Source organism: Arachis hypogaea, chromosome 14 (assembly GCF_003086295.3).
Source record: "Arachis hypogaea cultivar Tifrunner chromosome 14, arahy.Tifrunner.gnm2.J5K5, whole genome shotgun sequence".
NCBI classification, from domain to species: domain Eukaryota; kingdom Viridiplantae; phylum Streptophyta; class Magnoliopsida; order Fabales; family Fabaceae; genus Arachis; species Arachis hypogaea.
The window spans coordinates 27,853,412-27,859,201 of record NC_092049.1 but is presented as its reverse complement, the minus strand read 5'-3'; the positions used below and the strand labels follow the sequence as shown (position 1 = coordinate 27,859,201).

The following is a 5,790-nucleotide window of genomic DNA, read 5'->3' as shown; positions in this document are numbered from 1 at the left end:
TAAATGATGCAGAAATCCACTTCCTGGCCCACTTTATGTGTGCTTGGGCTAAGAATTGAAGCTTCCATATGTAGAGACTCTTCTTGGAGTTAAATGCCAGCTTTGGTGCCAGTTTGGGCGTTTAACTCTAGCTTGTAATTCAGTTCTGGCATTTAACGCCAGAATAGGACAGGAAGTTGGCGTTTAAACGCCATTTTGTGTCATCAAAACTCGAACAAAGTATGGACTATTATATATTTCTGGAAAGCCCTAGATGTCTAATTTTTAACGCAATTGAGAGTGTGCCAATTGGGTTTCTGTAGCTCCATAAAATCCACCTCGAGTGCAAGGAGGTCAGAATCCAACAGCATCTGCAGTCCTTTTTCAGCCTCTGAATCAGATTTTTGCTCAGGTCCCTCAATTTCAGCCAGAAATACCTGAAATCACAGAAAAATGCACAAACTCATAGTAAAGTCCAGAAATGTGATTTTTGAATAAAAACTAATAAAAATATACTAAAAAGTAGCTAGATCCTACTAAAAACAACCTAAAAATAATGCCAAAAAGTGTATAAATTATCCGCTCATCACAACACCAAACTTAAATTGTTGCTTGTCCCCAAGCAACTGAAAATTAATTAGGATAAAAAGAAGAGAATATACTATGGAATAATATCAATGAAACTTAGCTCCAATTAGATGAACGAGACTAGTAGCTTTTTGCCTCTGAACAGTTTTGGCATCTCACTTTATCCTTTGAAGTTCAAAATGATTGGCGTCTATAGGAACTTAGAATTTAGATAGTTTTATTGATTCTCCTAGTTCAGTATGTTGATTCTTGAACACAGATACTTTATTAGTCTTGGCCGTGGCCCTAAGCACTTTATTTTCCAGTATTACCACCGGATACATAAATGCCACAGACACATAACTGGGTAAACCTTTTCAGATTTTGACTCAGCTTTACTAGAGTCCCCAATTAGAGGTGTCTAGGGTTCTTAAGCACACTCTTTTTGCTTTGGATCATGACTTTAACCGCTCAGTCTCAAGTTTTTCACTTGACACCTTCACACCACAAGCACATGGTTAGGGACAGCTTGGTTTAGCCGCTTAGGCCAGGATTTTATTCCTTTAGGTCCTCCTATCCATTAATGCTCAAAGCCTTGGATCCTTTTCCCCTTGCCTTTTGGTTTAAAGGGTTATTGGCTTTTTGCTCTTGCCTTTTGGTTTAAAGAGCTTTTGGCTTTTTCTGCTTGCTTTTTCTTTTTCTTTCTTTTTTTTTCGCCATTTTTTTTCGCAAGCCTTGCTTTTTCACTGCTTTTTCTTGCTTCAAGAATCAATTTTATGATTTTTCAGATTATCAAATAACATTTCTCCTTTTTCATCATTCTTTCAAGAGCCAACAATTTTAACATTCATAAACAACAAATTCAAAAATATGCACTGTTCAAGCATTCATTCAGAAAATAAAAAGTATTGTCACCACATCAAAATAATTAAACTAATTTCAAGGATGAATTTCAAATCATGTACTTCTTGTTCTTTTGTGATTAAAAACATTTTTCATTTAAGAAAGGTGATGGATTTATAGGACATTCACAGCTTTAAGGCATAGACACTAGACACTAATGATCATGTAATGAAGACACAAACATAAATAAGTATAAAGCATAGAGAACGAAAACAGAGAAAATAAATAGATAATGAGATTAAGGAACGGGTCCACCTTAGTGAGGGTGGTGTCTTCTTCCTCTTGAAGAACCAATGGTGCTCTTGAGCTCCTCTATGTCTCTTCCTTGCCTTTTTTGCTCCTCCCTCATAGCTCTTTGATCTTCTCTAATCTCATGGAGAATGATAGAGTGCTCTTGGTGCTCCACCCTTAGTTGTCCCATGTTGGAACTTAATTCTCCTAGGGAGGTATTAATTTGCTCCCAATAGTTTTGTGGAGGAAAGTGCATCCCTTGAGGTATCTCAGGGATTTCATGATGAGGAATTTCCTCATGCTCTTGTTGGGGTCCATGAGTGGGCTATCTTGTTTGCTCCATCCTTTTTTTAGTGATGGGCTTATCCTCTTCAACGAGGATGTCTCCCTCTATGACAATCCCAGCCGAATTGCAGAGGTGACAAATGAGGTGAGAAAAGGCTAACCTTGCCAAAGTGGAGGACTTGTTAGCCACCTTGTAGAGTTCTTGAGGTATAATCTCATGAACTTCCACTTCCTCCCCAATCATGATACTATGGATCATGATGGCCCGATCCATAGTTACTTTGGATCGGTTGCTAGTAGGAATGATAGAGCCTTGGATGAACTCCAACCATCCTCTAGCCACAGGCTTAAGGTCATGCCTTCTCAATTGAACCGGCTTGCCTCTTGAGTCAATTTTCCATTGAACTCCTTCCACATATATGTCCATGAGGACTTGGTCTAACATTTGATCAAAGTTGACCCTTCTAGTGTAGGGGCATGCATTTTCTCGCATCATTGGTAAGTTGAACGCCAACCTTACATTTTTCGGACTGAAATCTAAGTATTTCCCCCAAACCATTGTAAGCCAATTCTTTGGGTTTGGGTTCATACTTTGATCATGGTTCCTAGTGATCCATGTGTTTGCATAGAACTCTTAAACCATTAAGATTCCGACTTGTTGAATAGGATTGGAGAGAACTTCCCATCCTCTTCTTCTAATCTCTTGTCGGATCTCTAGATATTCGCCCTTTTTGAGCTTAAAAAAAACCTCAGGGATCACCTTTTTCTTGGCCACAACTTCATAGAAGTGGTCTTGATGGACCTTTGAGATGAATCTTTCCATCTTCCATGACTCAGAGGTGGAAGCAATTGCCTTCTCTTTCCTCTTTCTTGAGATTTCTCTGGCCTTAGGTGTCATTAATGGTTATGAAAAAACAAAAAGCAATGCTTTTACCACACCAAACTTAAAAGGTTTGCTCGTCCTCAAGCAAAAGAAGAAAAAAAGTAGTAGAAGAAGAAAAAAATGGAGGAGATGGAGGGAGATATGTGGTTCAGCCAAAGGGTAGAAGTATTGGTTGTAGTGTGTGAAAAATGAAAGAGTGGTGAGGCGTTTATATAGGGGTGGGGGAGGGTTAGGTTTCGTGTATTAGGGTTGGGTTTGGGAGGAAAAGGATTTTGAATTTGGAGGTAAGTGGGGTTTTTGGGGAAGAGTGGATGGATGTGAGTGGTGGAGAGGTGATGGGTAAAGGTGATAGAGGTGATTGGTGAAGGGTATTTGGGAAAGAGTGTTATGAAAAGTGAGAGAGAGAGAGGTGGGGTAGGTGGGGATCCTGTGGGGTGTAAACGCCCTTAGAGTGCAATCCTGGCGTTTAACGCCAGACTGCTACTTGTTTCTGGCGTTAAACGCCAAGCTGTAGCCTGTTTCTGGCGTTTAACGCCAAACTGTAGCCTGTTTCTGGCGTTTAACGCCAGCTTGATGCTCTGTTCTAGCGTTAAACGCCAGTCTGGTGCCTGTTTCTGGCGTTAAACGCCCAGAATGGTGCCAGACTAGACGTTTAACGCCCATTCTGCTACTCTTACTGGTGTTTAAACGCCAGTAAACTCTTCCTCCAGGGTGAGCTGTTTTTAATGCTATTTTTCATTCTGTTTTTGATTTTTCAGTTGTTTTTGTGAGTTCACATGATCATCAACCTAAAGAAAACATGAAATAGCAATGGAAAATAAATAGATATAATTAAATAACATTGGGTTGCCTCCCAATAAGCGCTTCTTTAATGTCAATAGCTTGACAGTGAGCTCTCATGGAGCCTCACAGATAATCAGAGCAGGGTTGGGGCCTCTCAACACCAAACTTAGAGTTTGGTTGTGGCCTCCCAACACCAAATTTAGAGTTTAGATGTGGGAGTTTTGTTTGACTCTGTACTGAGAGAAGCTTTTCATGCTTCCTCTCCATGGTTACAGAAGGAGAACCTTGAGTCTTGAATACAAGGTAGTCCTCATTCAACTGAAAGACCAACTCTCCTCTGTCAACATCAATCACAGCTTTTGCTGTGGCTAGGAAGGGTCTGCCAAGGATGATGGATTCATCCTCATCCTTCCCAGTGTCTAGGATTATGAAATTAGCAGGGATGTAAAGGCCTTCAACCTTCACTAGCACGTCCTCTACTAGTCCATAAGCCTGTTTCATTGATTTGTCTGTCATTTCTAGTGAGATTTTTGCAGCTTGTACCTCAAAGATTCCCAGTTTCTCCATTACAGAGAGTGGCATGAGGTTTATCCCTGACCCCAGGTCACACAGAGCCTTCTCAAAGGTCATGGTGCCCATGGTACAAGGTATGAAGAATTTTCTGGGATCCGGTTTCTTCTGAGGTAATGTCTGCCTCATTAATGCAATTAGTTCATTGGTGAACAAGGGGGGTTCATCCTCCCAAGTCTCAGTACCAAATAACTTGGCATTCAACTTCATGATTGCTCCTAGATATTTAGCAACTTGCTCTTCAGTGATGTCTTCATCCTCTTCAGAGGAAGAATATTCATCAGAGCTCATGAATGGCAGAAGGAAGTTTAATAGAATCTCTATGGTCTCTGTATGAGTCTCAGATTCCTTTGGTTCCTCAAAGGGAAACTCCTTTCTGTCCAGAGGACGTCCCATGAGGCTTTTCTCAATAGGACTCACGTCCTCCTCACTCTTTCCAGGTTCGGCCATGTTGGTCATGGTTATGGCCTTGCACTCTCTCTTGGGATTTTTTTTTGTATTGCTTGGGAGAGTACTAGGAGGAGTTTCAGTAATCTTCTTACTCAGCTGACCCACCTGTGCCTCCAAATTTCTAATGGAGGACCTTGTTTCATTAATGAAACTTAGTGTGGTCTTGGATAGATCAGAGACTATGGTTGCCAGGCCAGAATGGCTCTGTTCAGAATTCTCTGTCTGTTGCTGAGAAGATGATGGAAAAGGCTTGCTATTGCTAAACCTATTTCTTCAACCATTATTGTTGAAGCCTTGTTGAGGCTTCTGTTGGTCCTTCCATGAAAAATTTGGATGATTTCTCCATGAAGGATTATAGGTGTTTCCATATGGTTCTCCCATGTAATTCACCTCTGCCATTGCAGGGTTCTCAGGATCATAAGCTTCTTCTTCAAAAGATGCTTCTTTAGTACTATTGGATGCAGCTTGCAATCCATTCATACTCTGAGAAATCATATTGACTTGCTGAATCAATATTTTGTTCTGAGACAATATGGCATTCAGAGTATCAATTTCAAGAACTCCCTTCTTCTGAGGCGTCCCATTGTTCACAGGATTCCTCTCAGAGGTGTACATGAACTGGTTATTTGTAACCATTTCAATGAGTTCCTGAGCTTCTGTAGGGGTTTTCAGATGAAGAGATCCTCCTGCAGAATGGTCCAATGACATTTTTGACAACTCAGACAGACCATCATAGAATATACATATGATGATCCATTCTGGAAGCATGTCAGTAGGACACCTTTTGATCAATTGCTTATATCTTTCCCAAGCTTCATAGAGGGACTCACCTTCCTTCTGTCTGAAGGTTTGGATTTCCACTCTAAGTTTGCTCATCTTTTGAGGTAGAAAGAATTTGGCCAGGAAAGCACTGACCAACTTTTCCCAAGAGTTCAGGCTTTCCTTAGGTTATGAATCCAACCATGTTCTAGCTTTGTCTCTTACAGCAAAAGGAAAAAGCATAAGCCTGTAGACCTCGGGATCAACTCCATTGGTCTTGACAGTGTCACAGATTTGCAAGAATTCAGCTAAGAACTGATGAGGATCTTCCAATGGAAGTCCATGAAACTTGCAATTCTGTTGCATTAGAGAAACTAATT

The 5,790-nt window shown here is 40.6% G+C and overlaps 1 non-coding gene across 1 annotated transcript; it reads left to right on the top strand.

The window, feature by feature from the left end:
* The first annotated feature begins 5,413 nt into the window (after positions 1 to 5,413).
* Positions 5,414 to 5,521, top strand: LOC112745655 (small nucleolar RNA R71). Its single transcript, XR_003173572.1, has one exon. It is a non-coding gene; the product is annotated as a small nucleolar RNA R71 (small nucleolar RNA).
* The last annotated feature ends 269 nt before the right edge of the window (positions 5,522 to 5,790 follow it).